This window comes from Camelus ferus, chromosome 16, assembly GCF_009834535.1.
Source record: "Camelus ferus isolate YT-003-E chromosome 16, BCGSAC_Cfer_1.0, whole genome shotgun sequence".
NCBI lineage: Eukaryota > Metazoa > Chordata > Mammalia > Artiodactyla > Camelidae > Camelus > Camelus ferus.
In genome coordinates, this window is record NC_045711.1 from 51,989,677 (window position 1) to 52,006,031 (window position 16,355).

Below are 16,355 nucleotides of genomic sequence, written 5' to 3' on the forward strand. Positions count from 1 at the left end.
GCAATAAACACACATCTATCAATAATTACTGTAAATGTCAATCGACTAAGTACTCCAATCAAAAGACATAGATTGGCAGACTGGATAATAAAATGAGGACATTCAATATGCTACATACAGGAGACAACTTTATGGAGAAAGAAACACATATATTGAGAGTGAGAAGATGAAAAATATATTTGATGCAAATGGAAATGACAGGAAAGCAGGAGTACCAATACTGATTTCAGACAAAATAGACTTTAACACAAAGGCCATGAGGAAATATAAAGAAGGACATTTTATAATGGTTAAAGGAAAAATACAAGATGAGGATATTAAACTTATTAACATCTATGCACCCAATATAAGAGCACATAAATACATAAAGCAAATACTAACAGAAATAAAGGGAGAAATTCATAGGAGAACAACAATTGTAGGAGACTTTAACATCCCATTTATATCACTGGACAGATCTTCCAGACAGAAAATTAATGAGGCAACAGAGAAGTTAAATGAAACAATAGAACAATTAGACTTAGTTAATATTTTCAGAATATTACATTCCCCCAAAATATAATATACATTTTTTCAAGTGCACATGGAACATATTTTAGGAAGATCATTTACTTGGGCACAAAAGAAACCTCAACAATTTTAAGAAAATATAAATAATTTGAAGCATCTTTTCAGACCACCATTCCATGAAACTAAAAATCAACTACAGAAAAACAAAAGAGAAAAAATGACAAGGTGGCGATTAAACAACATGCTACTAAAAAAACAACGGGTCAATGACGAAATAAAGAATGAAATTTAAAAATACTTTGAGACAAATGACAATGAAAATACAACCACTCATAATCTATGGGAAGCAGCAAAGGCAGTATTAAGAGGGAGGTTTATAGTGATACAGGCCTTCCTCAAAAAAGAACAATCTCAGATAAAAAGTCTAGCATACCAGTAAAAGAATTAGAAAAAGTAAAGCAGAAAAAAACAGTCAGCAGAAGGAAGGAAATGATAAATATCAAAGAGAAAATAAATTAAATAGAGATTAAAAAATAATAGAAAAATTCAATCAAATCAAGAGCTGATTTTTGGAAAGAGTAAACAAAATTGATAAACCTCTGACCAAGTTCACAAAGAGAAAAGAGAGAGAACAAATAAAGAAAATAAGAAAGGAAAATGGAAAAATTACAACCAATATGACAGAAACACAAAATATCATAAGAGAATACTATGAACAACTACATAGAAACCAAATGGATAACCTAGGAGAAATGGACAAGTTTCTGGAAACATACAGTCCACAAGACTGAATCAAGAAGAAATTGATCACTTAAACAAACCGATCACTAGAAATCAAATTGAAATAACAATAAAAAACCTCTTTACAAATAAAAGTCCTGGAATGAATGGCTTCACTGGGGAATTCTACCAAATGTACAAAGAACTCATACTGGTCCTTCTCAAACTCTTCCAGAAGATTGAAAATGAGTGAGTACTCCGAAACTCATTCTATGAATCCACCATCACCCTGAGACCAAAAACAGACAAAGATACTACCAAAAAAGAAAATCAGAGACCAATATCACTGATGAACATAGATGCAAAAATCCTAAACCAAATATTAGCAAACAGAATCCCTCAGCACATAAAAAAGATAATACACCATGATCAAGTTGGGTTCACCCCAGGGACAAAAGGAGTTTCAATCTATGCAAGTCAAACAATGTAATGCATCACATCAACAAGAAAAAGGTCAAAAACCACATGATCATCTCAATAGATGAAGAAAAAGCATTTGATAAAATTCAATACCCATTTATGATAAAAACCCTCATCAAAGTGGGTATAGAGGGAACATATCTCAACACAATAAAACCTATTTATGGCAAACATACAGCCAGCATAGTATTCAGTGGTGGAAAACTCAAAACCATCCCACTAAATTCTGGGACAAGACAAGGTTTTCCTTTCTCACTACTTCTATTCAACATAGTCTTGGAAGTCCTAGTCACAGCAATCAGGGAAGAAAAATAAAAGGGATTGAAATTGGATAAGAAGATGTAAAATTGTCACTATTGGCAGATGACATGATACTATATATAGAAAACCCTGAAAGGTCCACACACACACGCACACAAAAACTACTAGAACTAACCAAATAATTCAGTAAGGTAGCAGGATACAAGTTTGATGTACAAAAATAAGCTTCATTTCTCTACAGTAAGGATGAAACAACATGAAAATAAATTAAAGAAACAATCCTTTTTAAAATAACACCCAAAGTAATAAAATCCTAGGAATAAGTTTAACCAAGGAGGTTAAAGACTTACACATGGGGAACTACAAAACATTGATTAAGGAAATTAAACAAGACTTAAGAAAGTGGAAAGCTATTCCATGATTTTAGATTGGAGGAAATAATATTGTTAAAAATAGACATGTTGCCCAAGGCAATCTAAAGATTTAATGCAATCCCTGTCAAATTACCCCAAACTTATTTCACAGAACTAGAACAAATCATGATAAAATTTATATGGACTCACAAAAGACCCAGAATTTCCAAAGCATTACTGAAGAAAAAAAGAATGAATCTGGAGGAATAACCCTCCCAGACTTCAGACAATACTACAGAGCTACCATAATTAAGACAGCATAGTGTTTGTAAAAAATCAGGCATATGGATCAATGGAACAGAATAGCGAGTCCAGGTCTTCTGCTTATTTTTGGATTAGGTTGTTTGTTTTTTTCTCATTATGTTGTATGTGCTGCTTATATAATCTGGAGATCAAACCTTTGTCAGTTTCATCATTTGCAAAAATTTTCTCTCATTCTGTAGGTTGTCATTTTGTTTTACTTATGGTTTCCTTTGCTGTGTGGAAGTTTCTAAGTTTAATTGGGTCCCACTTGAAATGAACCCACAAATTTTGGTCAATTAATCTTTGACAAAGAAGGCAAGAACATACAATGGAATAAAGACAGTCTCTTCAGCAAATGGTGTTGGGAAGACTGGACAGCAGTATGTAAATATGACTTAATAAGAAAAAAAAACAAACAACCCAATCCAAAAATGGGCAGAAGACCTAAACAACCAATTCTCCAATGAAGACATACAAATGGCCATTAGGCACATGAAAAATATGCTCAATATCACTAATTTTCAGAGAAATGCAAATCAAAACTACAACGAGGTATCACCTCACATCAATCAGAATGCCCATCTTTCAAAAGTCTACAAATAATAAATACTAAAGAGGGTGTGGAGAAAAGGAAACCCTCCTACTCTGTTGGTGGGAATGCAGTTTGATTCAGCCATTGTGGAAAACAGTATGGAGATTCCTCAAAACACTAAAAATAGACTTACCATATGACCCAGCAATCCCACTGCTGTGCATATAACCAGAAGGAACCCTACTTCAAAAGGACACCTGCATTCCAATGTTCTTAGCAGCACTATTTACAATAACCAAGAAATGAAAGTAACCTAAATGTCCATCAACAGATGACTGGATAAAGAAGTCGTGGTATATTTTTACAATGGAATACTATTCAGCCATGAAGAAATGAGAACATAATGCCACTTGCAGCAACATGATGTCGCTGGAGAATGTCATTATAAGTGAAGTGATTCAGAAATAGAAAGAAAAATACCATATGATATCACTCATATGTGGAATAAAAAAAGACAAAGCAACTTATTTATAAAGCAGAAGCAGACTCACAGACATAGAATACAAACTTGTGACTGTCAAGAGAGAGGGGGTGGGAAGGGGTAAACAGATAGTTTGATATTTGCAGATGCTGACTGATACATATAAAATAGATAAACAAGTTTATACTGTATAGCAGAGGGAAATATATTCAAGATCTCTTAGTAGCTCATGGTGAAAAAGATTATGAAAATAAATATACGTATATTCATGTATGACTGAAGAATTTTGCTGTACACCATAATTTGACACAGACTGTAAACTGACTGTAACTAAAGAAAAAAAATAAAACATCGAGCTCCTGTCATGGAAGAGTCTTTGAAGGGATATGACCCAGGCATACCTGGCAGGAGTTCCTTAAACCTGGGTCTTGGAATAGGGTCCAGAAAATTTGTATGTATAGAAATTCTCCCCATTTACCTCCTCTTTTACAAAATATGTCCAGCTACAAGATGATACTGTAATTTAATGATTTGGTTTTTTTTTGTCTGTTTATTGTCAGACTTCTTGTTCCCCTAGCTTGTATAGGGGCCATGTAGTATTGCAAAGGAAAGTTAATTCCTTTTTCCTCAAACTATCCTGTCTAAACTTTTCCCAGTTAATTAATAAGCATCCTAATGGGGAATTATTTGGGATATTTGTAGTTGTCCTCATTTTGGTTAGGATGTCATGTTTGTGAGCCTGAGGTGGCTCCTTTGGTTTAGTCAAGGAACAGGCAAAGACCAGTGAGAGAAAAAGTGACCAGATTCCCAAGGCCTAAATCCTTCACGGGGAAGAAGGAGACCTAGGCCCTATGTCAATGAAGCAGATTACCTTTTGCAAAAGAAGAGGAAACAAATAGTGCCAGAGGTAGAATTCCAGGACTAAAAGGGAAGTTGTATAGCCACGTTTCCCAAGCCAGAAGTCCATAGGCCTACTGAAAAATGTGCTTACCTGTGATTCCTTCTTGGAGTTCAATAAAACCCATGACAAACTGCCCCTCCCCAGGGGTGTAAGAAACCACAGTCTGAGCTTATGATCCCTTGAAAATTTGGATTGAAGATGTTTTCAGATGGCTTGGAGGTTGAGAAGCTTTCTTTTCCTGACATGGCACTGCACACAATCTTTCCCCCATCCCCTCAAACTCTACCCATTACCACTAATCACCCCCTTGAAATGCAGTACTTTACAACTACTGTTTGGTAAACTACATCTAAAGGGAGCTAAATCCTCCAAGTGAAGGCAGCTTGTTAGTGTAATATTAAAACAAAGTGTGGAGAAGGAATATTTCAGCAAAACCCAAGCTTGCTAACCTTTCAAAAGTAAATGTATTTAATTTGAGCTGAAACAGGAAGATAGTTTTGACGTTATGTGCAAGCTTTATTTTACCCCAAAGTCTGCTTGTAAAATCTGAAGTCCCTCTGCAAAAATGTCTTCTTGAGCTGTAAGCTGAATTTTGAACCCTCACTAATCTATAGTATTTGTTGTTAACTCAACTCACTTTAGGGCTGTTTCTCCAGTTTCTACCTCTCTTGACAAAAAGCAATACAAAATATTCTCCACACAGTTATCAAAGTGATCTTTCAAAAATATACATCCATCACATTGTTCTTCTGTTTAAAACTTCTATGGCTCCTTGTTGCATATAGAATTAAGTCCAAATGACTTATAATGGAATCCATCCACAATTGTGCTTTTTCATAGCTTCCATGTCTTCCATGCTTCTGACTAAAATGCTTTTTCCTCATAATATCATGCCTGGGGAAGTTCTATTCATCCTTTAAATCCATTTCAGTAATCATCTCTTTTTGAAAGCATTGAAAACGTATTGCTTGTGTAATCACTTCCTCCTTGAGATTAATTTTGTCTCCTATATATACTTGTATTGATGCATTTATTGGGCATTATGATTTGCTTACTTCTCTCTCTTATTAAATTTAATTATTTGAGATACAGACTGTATCTTACTCATTTCTGTGTATTTAACATTTAGCAAAGTAACTGACACAGTAAGCTCTCCACAGCTACTTCTTGATTTGATTTATGCTTATTCACACAAATGGTGAATGTTTGATGGCAGACAAAACAGTATACAAATATGAAAAAAAATATGGCTTCAAGTGGAAGAATCATAAAATAAGTAGGTTGTACTAGATCGGATCCGGTTTCTTCTAACTAGATAAGCTGAAAAAGGTGTCTTCTTAATTCTGATGGTAAAAATAATCATATTTTTATTTTTATATCCAGTCTTTTCTCCATTTTCCTCAATTTTCTCTCTTCCTAGAACTAAAGGGTCCTGTTCTGAATGCCTTCTTTCCTCATCCATTTTTTTGTTGGTTTTATTGTGAGAGCATGAGGTCAGGTTAACCCAAATTAGTCCCAGGTTGACTTGTTGTCCTAGTTTCATCCTAAAAAATGGGCTTTTTCATATAAAGTTTCAGAGATTGGACAATAAATTTTGTGACCATCCTGCATATATACATATATGAAAATTAGAAAGGAAGAGAGCTGGGAAAAGATATGGGGGAAAATGGAAGAAGGGAAATGAAGAAGTATTAAGTGTTATTTATGTGAAGAAATATGGTTTCTATCAAGTGTACATAGCTTTTCAGAATCATAAAGTTGAAAACTCATTAAGTTGAATCATTTTAAGTTGAGAATTGTCTGTATAGGGTTTTATTTCTGACTGTTTAATGAGCATCTCCATCTTAGGTGTTCCAAAGGACTGCTGAACTCAATACATGAAGTGAGGAATTTATCTCCTTTGTTATGCCTCTCTATCCATCCACTCCTTTAGTACATCTTATCATGAATGCATTTACTACCTCTTTAGAAGCTCAAGACAGAAACTTGGTTTGAATCATATTTTCTTCCTTCTTATGCACCCAACCACATCTCCAATCATATCTAGTTTATTACTTTTTCCTATAGATGTCAACATTTAAATATCTCTGCAATCTGATTCCTCCTACCCAATTGTCAGGCATCACTTGCATTGGATTTATATCTTGCTGGGAAAATTGCCCAGGATTCTTCTTGCACCCTGTCTCCAATCTTATTTACTTCCAGTTTACTGCTTGTTTCCAGATCAGTATTCAGAAATATAATTCTATATATATTATAACCATGTTTGAAATCTATTGATCTTATCTATCAATATGAATGTGATTCTGGAAACAACCTAAATGTCCATCGACAGATGACTGGATAAAGAATTTGTGGTATATTTATACAATGCAATAAAACACAGCCAGAAAAAAAAAATAATGCCATTTGCAGCAACATGGATGGACCTGGAGAATGTCATTCCAAGTGAAGCAAGACAGAAAGAAAGAAAAATACCATATGATATCACTCATATGTGGAGTCTAAAAAAATAGAAAAACTTATTTACAAAACAGAAACAGACTCACAGACATAGAAAACAAACATAGTTAACAGGGGGAAAATGGGTGGGAAGGGATAAATTGGGAGTTCTAGATTTGCAGATACTAAATACTATACATAAAACAGATAAATAATAAGTTTATACTGTATAGCACAGGGAACTATATTCAATATCTTGTAGTAGCATATGTTAAGTTAAAAAGTAACATAGTAGGTTAAAAAGAATATGAAAATGAATATATGGATGTTCCTATATGACTGAATTACAGTGTTGTACACCAGAAATTAACACATTGTTGTAAACTGACTATACTGCAATAAAAATATATTTTAAATAAATAAATAAATAAATAAATAAATAAATAAATAAATAAATAAATAAATAAATAAAATAAATAAAAAATTTAAAAACATGGATACAAAACATCAGGACCAACAAAAACCTTTTATGATCTAGATATGGTCAGATTTGTAGCTCCATAAATCTTAACTCCCCCAAATGTATAGTCATACAAAACAGCTGAGACTCATTTATATTACCTTGGCACTCTCCTCCACCCACCCTTCACCCCAACTTCCTTCAAAGCATGAATTAGTATTCCTTTTCTACAATGAACATACATGCATTTATGGCCCACTCTGTATCATATGTAGAATAAGGTATTTTCACATTTGTATTCCTTAGTGGCCTGTAAAATTCTCAGAGTAGGATATCTTATAGTATTAATCTTTAAAATCACAAGGTTAATAATAAAGTGACTTAATTCACTCCAGACTATGAGTTCAGTAATTTTTATCCAATTCTTCTTTCTTATTTTCTAAAGACTGTTACACAGAAGCTCTTCATAGTGTTGTAAGAATGTAATGAATATGTGAATACAATAAATTTGGCTTCCAACATAAACAAACTTGGTTCAGTTGGGAATCAGAGCCAGAGGATAAGGGTTGAAGTCTTGGATTCTACCACAGTTTCTTTCATTGAGTTTAAGTAAGTTATTTCTCTGAGTTTAAGTTGGCTCACTATTAAAGTTAGGATAACAATTTCTAAGTTACCAATTTATTGTGAGGTCATGTATAACAAAACAACTTTTGTAAATTGGAAATGCTATAAAATGCAAGGTTTTTTTATTTTAACATTTTTTATTGATTTATAATCATTTTATAATATTGTGTCAAATTCCAGTGTAGAACACAATTTATCAATTATACATGAACATATATATATTCATTGTCACATTCCTTTCTCTGTGAGCTACCATAAGATATTGTATATATTTCCCTGTGCTGTACAGTGTAATCTTGTTTATCTATTCTACAATTTTGAAATCCCAGTCTATCTCTTCCCACCTCCCACCCCCTTGGCAACCACAAGTCTGTATTCTATGTCTATGAGTCTATTTCTGTTCTGTATTTATGCTTTTTTTTTGAGCGATCTCATATGGTATTTTTCTTTCTCTTTCTGACTTACTTCACTTAGAATGACATTCTCCATGAGCATCCATGTTGCTGCAAATGGCGTTATGTTGTCAGTTTTTATGGCTGAGTAGTATTCCATTGTATAAATATACAACATCTTCTTTATCCAGTCATTGTTGATGGACATTTAGGCTGTTTCCATGTCTTGGCTATTTCAAATAATGTAAATAGCCAAAATGCAAGGTACTTTGATCATCACAGAAAAATTGTTTATCAGATGTTGAAAATACAATTTCTTTATCCTTTGAAATGATTTTAATTGCAAGAAATAAAACCAGAAAAATCATTGACTTAAGAAACAGAAGCCAATTTTTCTTATCAACAAGAAATACAAAGGAAAATATTTGTTCAGCTGGTGCAATAATGCCATCAGGGACTAAAGATCTGTCTCTGATTTTAATTCCATCATCTTGAGCACATTGGCTTTTGTCTTTATGCTTCTTGCTTCAAAAATGGCTGCAGCAGTTACAGACACATCTGCATTCAAGGTAGAAAGAAAGTAGATAAGAGAGGAAGCACATGCCTCACTTGTTGTTTTCATTAGGAAAATACAAGCATTTCTAGAGGCCCCCAACAGATGCTACTGCTAGAAGCTTCTGCTTACTTTTTTCCAGGAGCCTCTGCTCTCATCTCAGCTTGGAACTAACTGATCACTTCAAGTTGCATGAAAAACTGGGAAAACGTTTAGCTTCCTCAGCCTTTATAACAGAGTTGGGCAAGGAAGGAGCTTGAGAGTAGATGTTGAGCTTGCCAGGCAACAGTACTTATCAAACATTTTCTTGAACATCTCAGTTTTCAATCATTTGTTGTGCAAACAAACACCACATTGTATTCTCAAAGAAGCATTCCAGTTGGGAAGAATTCCTTATTAGGGATGATTAAGGGTCAGCATGTCTTTAGATATCTAATCTTTCCTTCAGATATCAATATGTTTTAAGTAAAGATCATAAATGTCTGCATTTTGTGGCAAAAATTATTCTTACTCCATACTTTGCCTTTGAGAGTATACATTCATTAAAAGCTTACCAAGGATGTTAGGGAAGAAGGGGGATCCCTGAGAAGTAGCTTTCTAATGCAGATTCCACTACAAGTACAGTGTAGAAAGCTAAACACAAAACGAATGTTGACAGGAGAAGTTTTAGAAACAAGAAAGAGGTCTCAGAAGAAAGCAAAATCCTCAATGACAAAACAAAACAAAATGAACAAAGTTAAAATAGTTTTAATCTTCTTTCCATTCAAGGCAGTCTTCCTCCCTGGCCCCACTTGGGTCCTATCGAGCTAGTCTATAAAATTACTAGTAAATTCACTACAGGTATCTACATCTTACAGGTATGGAAAAATTAAGAATGGCCTCTTTGTTTTCTATAGTTCTGTCAAATAGAAATGAAGGATATTTTAAATAAGCCTTGTAAATATATTTTCTTGAAAATGCAAAAGGCCATGACTCTGTCCAAGTATCAGTTTAGTATCGGAGTATACTGTGAGCTGTGTCTACTCTATTGAAACACACAGCATTTTATTTTTTATTGATTTACAATATTGTGTTAGTTTCAGGCATACAGCAAAGTGATTCAGTTATACATTTATATGTATCTATCTATATTTTATTATTTTACTTATAGTTTATTACAAAATATTGAATATTCTTCCATGTGCTATAAACTAAATCCTTGTTTACATAGTATATTAGAGTAAAATAACTGCAGTCACAGCAGATGGTTATTTTCTGTTTTTAGAAGAGTGGACTTGGGATGCCTTATGGCTTTAATCTTGTTGAAAGTTGTTCTAAAAATTCAGAGCCTATCAACTCCTCTTTATCATTCCCATTTAAGCTAGAGCAAAAATTCATTAGAATTATTTTTAAAATAGTAGAAAGTATATGCATCAATTCCAGCAGTAAATCTGAGACCAGACTACAAAATCACAGTGAACTACTCTATCTACTCCTACAATCATATGAAAAAAAAAAAATTAGTGGAAGCTGTCCACTACATATTTATTTCAGCTCTTCCTATCTCCACCCTCTCTTTCTTTTTTCCAGTATTCTATGTAGTTCTTAACTTAAGCCACAAAGGCAGCAAGATAGGTGATTTTGTAACAGCTGTCTACCTGAAACAATCAATGGACTCCTTATTTTAAGATCTACAGTTGATTTTATCTGCAATACCTTCTATTAATTTTGCAGCTACCAAGGCTTTTGTGATGGACATACTACATTCAGTCTCCATTTTCTCATTCAAATCATCAAATGATATTTTCAAGGTTAAAGCTAAGACACCAGTTCCTTAAATTGAATTATGTTGAAAATCTATTTCTAGTTTTCTATGTGCATTTATTTATTTTCATTGGTCAAAAAGGTTTCAAAAAATTCAGTGTCAGCTTTAAATGATGTCTCTGACTTACTTCATTTAGTATGAAAATCTCTAGGTCCAGCCATGTTACTGCCAATGATGTTATTTCATTAATTTTTTATGGCTGAATAGTACTTTAATATATATAAAATAGTATTCTAAGATATATATAAAATTCTTAATATAATCCTTGTATAATTCTTTATCCAGTCATCTGTTGATGGACATTTAGGTTGTTTCCATGTCTTGGCTATTGCAGAAAGTGCTGCTATAAACACTGAGGTGCATGTATATTTTTGAAATAAGGTTTTCTCTGGATACATGCCTGGCAGTGGGATTGCTGGATCATATACTGAATCTATTTTCAGTTTTCTAAGGAACATGCATACTCTTTACCACAGTGGTTGCACCAGTTTGCATTCCTACCAACAGTTTGAGAGGGTTCCTTTTTCTCCACACCCTCCAGCATTTATTATTTGTAGATTTTTTAATGATCACATTCGGACTGGTGTGAGGTTATACTTCATTGTAGTTTTGATGTGCATTTCTCTGATAATTAAATAATTATGTACATGCATATATAATGGAAAATTACTCAGTCTTATAAAAGCATAATATTTTGCCATTTGCAACAAAATTTTTGGACCTTAAAGATATGTTTAGTCAAACAATTCAAGCAGAGAAAACAAATACTGTATGATTTCACCTATATGCAGACTCTAAAAAATAAAAGCACCAAATAAGTAAAACAAAAAGACCTACGAAAGGTTGCTTTGGTTGTTCAGGGTCTTTTATGGTTCCATATAAATTTACAGTTCCATAAAAATTGTTTATATTACTTCTGTAAAAAATGTCATGAATATTTTGAAAGGGGTTGCATTGGATCTGTAGATTGCTTAGGGCAGTATAGCCATTTTGATAATGTTGATTCTACCAATCCAAGAGCACAAGATATCTTTCCATCTCTTTGTATCATCTTCAATATACTTCATCAATGTTTTATAGTTTTTAGAGTATAGGTAACCTCCTTGGTTAAGTTTATTTCTATGTATCTTGTTTTGATGTAAAGGAAATGTTTATATCAGTTATAAATTTCTGGTTTTTGAAGTGGAAAAAAGGAAAGTGAATGAAGGGCCACAAATGCAAGGTAGCCTTTTTTGTGGGTGAATTGTATTCCATTTATATGCTGCATCTTCTTTACCCATTCATCTATTGATGTGCACTTAGGATGTTTCCATATCTTGGCAATTATAAAGAATATTGCTGTTAATAGCAGGGTGTATGTATCTTTTTGAATTAATTCCTATTCTGTTTCTAAAAACAGAAATAGGCTCACAAACAGATACAGAGAACAAACTAGTGATTACCACTGGGAGAAGAATGAAGGAGAGTCACAAAAGGGGAAGGTGATTAAGAGTTACAAACTACTAGCTAGAACATATATAAGATACAAGGATATAATTTAATTTATGGTACAGGGAATATAGCAAATATTTTATAATAACTTTAGATTGATTGTAATTTATAGATATATCAAATAACTTTATTGTGTACCTGTAACTAATACAATATTACAAATCAATTATCTTTCAATAAAAAGTAAAGAAAAAAGAAATTTAAATATTTAGAGAAAAATGTAATCTCATAGGAATATATATTAGATTGTTCAGTTACTTTTTTTAACTAAGGCTAAACTTTACCTTCATACTTGTAATTAAATATGAGCATTTAACTAAATTTTCAAGTGTTCCATAGACCAAATAAGATCTTCAAGTAAGTGGACAAAAAGTCACACGTAGAGAAATGACCCAATATTCTTATTCTTAGGGAAAGTTTCTGATGTTAGCTACTCTCTCAATTTTGTAATAATTAGAACGTTAAGCAAAAAGTCACCAAAATTTTATAAAGAAATAATTCTGTTGAAGTTTCAGGTCAAAGTGAATTTTTTTTCCTCTGTAGTTATTAAAATTATCTCAGCCATCTGACCTTTTTAACAGTGAAATCATACATTTTAAATCTTGACTATTTCTACTCTCTAGCAAAATATAAAATTTCCAGTAATTTTTCAATGTTTCAAGTAGCAAAAACAAACAAACAAACACTAAAAACCTTGCAGATACTACAGTGGTTTGTGATGGACCAGTTACTTAACTCCCAATTCACTGACAAATGCCATGACTCACAAGGAGAATATAATTCTGCTATTCTTTTAAAAAGGTAACTTCCACAGACATTTTATGTGGATGATGAGGGTGAACCCAATCTGAAATCTTTATAACAGTATCAGTGACCTCTGTGAGCTCTGTTATGCTTTGTAACAGTGTCAGTGAGTGCTATAATTGTCTCTTTTATGCATTTAATGTTTATCTTCCCAGTAGACTGTAAACTCCATGAGAACCAGAAATATATTTGTCTTGTTCAACATTGTGCCCCATAGATCTAGTACAATGAGGAAATTTTAATAAATATTTGTTGCATGGAAGCATGATTAAGTATGAAGAATCAGTGATTACTGCATGGTCTAAGGAAAATATTATTAGTCTGATACAGAAGGTAGATAGCCATACTTCAGGAGATGTGTTTCTACCTCTCCTTTTCATCTATTTGGCAAAATTAATTAAAAAAAAATCTCCAACATGCATATCTCATATATTTTCTTTAAAATATTTGTAGCTCTCTATTTCTTCGTAGAAAATTTAAAATCTGCAGCAGAAAAATTCTTTTTACAATCTGGTTTTATTCAACACATCCAGCCTATCTCTTTCCATTTTCCCAGTATTATTCCTCTCTCCAAATATGTTCATTTTGACCTAGTCAGACAGAGCTATTCTCAACTGTATATGTTTCAAGTCCTTTCAGAACTATATGATGATTTTCTTGCCTAGAGTAGCTGTTCCCTTTACCTCTATGTGTTGGAATTCTATTAATCTTGCAAGACTCACCTCACTGCTCTCATAGAAACTTCCATAGTTCACTGAAGGCATCACACTGATGATGTACAAGAATAGGAAAAAATTTCTAATAATCATCATACTAAGCTTCAGATGAAAGTTAAGGCAACTAATCTCACTCAGGGTAAAACTCCATGTCCTTACAATGGCCTCCTGGTATGCATAGTTGATCCCTCTCACCTCTCTGAGCTTGGCCCTCAACAAGCTCCCTCTCCAGAGCTCAGCTCCAACATCACAGTCCTCTAAATTTTTTCTTGAATCCACTGGCAGTGAAGTCTTTTCTGACCAGAACTCTCTTCTTCTAGATATCTGCTTGACTAAGTTTCATACCCTCCCAATCATCATCCTCTTTAATATTCCAGTCTACACCTCTCTCATTCTTTCCTGCACTCCTGCACCTGTTTAATCTTCACCTCCTCTTTGATTTTATCCATAACATTTATCACTATATAAAATAGTGTATACTTTATGAATTTTTCTGTTGTTTATAATATGACTCAGCATTTTAGAATAAAGCTCCAGAATTTTACTAATTCACCAGTGTATTCAAGTGCCTGGAAATGAGAACAATTTCAACATTTGTGAATACATACAATCCACAGAGCACTTGATTTGTGTCACAAGCTTTCTCATACATATTATTTTAATTAATCTCACTGAGTTTTGGACTGTAAATTTTTACTCTTTTCATTTCACAGATGTATAAGCTGAAATCCAAAGAACTTAAATATGCTGACTAAGGTCATACAAACAATCTGTTGCAGATTCTTTACAAAAAAACATGCAGCTTCAGTCTGGCAAGGAGAAATATTTATGTGATTGCTACACAATTGCTGTATCATGATAAAATGAGTAGACAGCTCAGGGTGTAGAATGCTTACTTATGGTTGTTAGAAACACTTTAGCAGTGGGTAGGGGAATATTTGAGTATAGGGGAAACAAATGAGGAAAGAGAAAAGGAATCAGAAACATCCAAGAACAGAATTGTAGTTTTAAACCATGGTAAAAACCATTCTATGTAAGAATCAGGTGGAGCAGGTTTGGAGGAAGGTAGAACAGAGTGGAAACACTGAAGCTGGTCTGAAGCTGAAAGGTGAGGTCCTTAAGGCCTTCAATAGACTGAGTTTCCTGATTGTATCTCCTACCAATCTCATACTGGTGTGCATGAAATACACTTAAAAAAATGCTGGCCACAGACATTATGTACTCTTTATATTATTTTACTTTTTGTATTAAAGCTCCCTTCTCCATGTCTCTCTGTCCATTTAATCAAAATGTTCCTTGCTAAATTCAATTTTTCAGAAAATTTCCAACATTGTGTCCTGGAAGAGAACATTAAGATTGGTGTTTGGAGATAAGCAATGTAGTAAAGAGATTATACAGAATCTGATTTATCTATGCTGAATTCTAAATCACCCTTTGCTAGCTATATAAGCTAGGCCAAGTTTCTTGTGTATCTTAGCCTCAATTTCCTTAAAAGAGATATGTGAAATTGTACAATTGTGAGGATTGAAATATATCAAAAATTTGCTTCAAGGATCCAGCATGGTGACCAGCAAATAATATAATGAATAAATGGTAGTTTGTTTGACTTTTTTTTTTGCTCTCTTGAAAACACATTGCCAGAATGTAGTCATCCTTTTCATTTCCAAAAATGAACTTCTAGGGTAATCCAGCAAACTTAGCTGCCTTGCTGGGGGCACAAAGAATAACCATAATTGGAAGAAAGGGAAGGTAAAACACATTAAGGAAAAACTGCCCCTTTCTTTCACCATTTACATAATTGAGATGTTTGGAATTTAATATTTAGAATTTAAATCAGAAAGACATTTAATATTTGACAACAGATGTTAAAAATGCAATTTAAAAGAATTAGAATTCTGTCCAAAGAGAAAAGATGCACCATTAAAATTGAGACTTTCCATAACTTGAAGTGAATCTGATGCCACTCAGATTTTTATGGGTACAAAGTAGGACACTCTTTTCCTAATTTCCCATTTATCCTGAATTATACACAGAAAATGAATCTCAGATGGTATCTGAGCAGATTTTTATTTGCATAATTAAGAAAAAAATAGTGCATGATACATTTAACTTAGAATTTCCCCAGGTGTGCTGTGGTCCTTTGGATTAGATGATAAAATGTTGTGTTCTTTCATACAGACTTAAGAAGAAAAATAATGCTTTAAGTTTTCCATTTGTTTAACATTTATTAAGCACTTATTATATGGAAGGCACTATGTTAGACCCTGGAGAGTCAGAAATAAACAGGGCAGACATGTTCTTGCCTTTAGAGAAATTACAGCTTTCCTGGGAAAGAAGAGATTCTTTGCTGTAAGTCCGAGAAGCATTGCTCATATCTTTATAGATGTCTATGTAAGATAAATTTGTACTCTAAAAAGAGTTTTCAATTTTCCTTGAAAACAGTTGTTAAGAATTGGTTTCATACTATGAGTTGAGTTTTTAAAAATAAAGAGATATCCAATGGCAGGTTAATTTAAGAAAGCTATTCT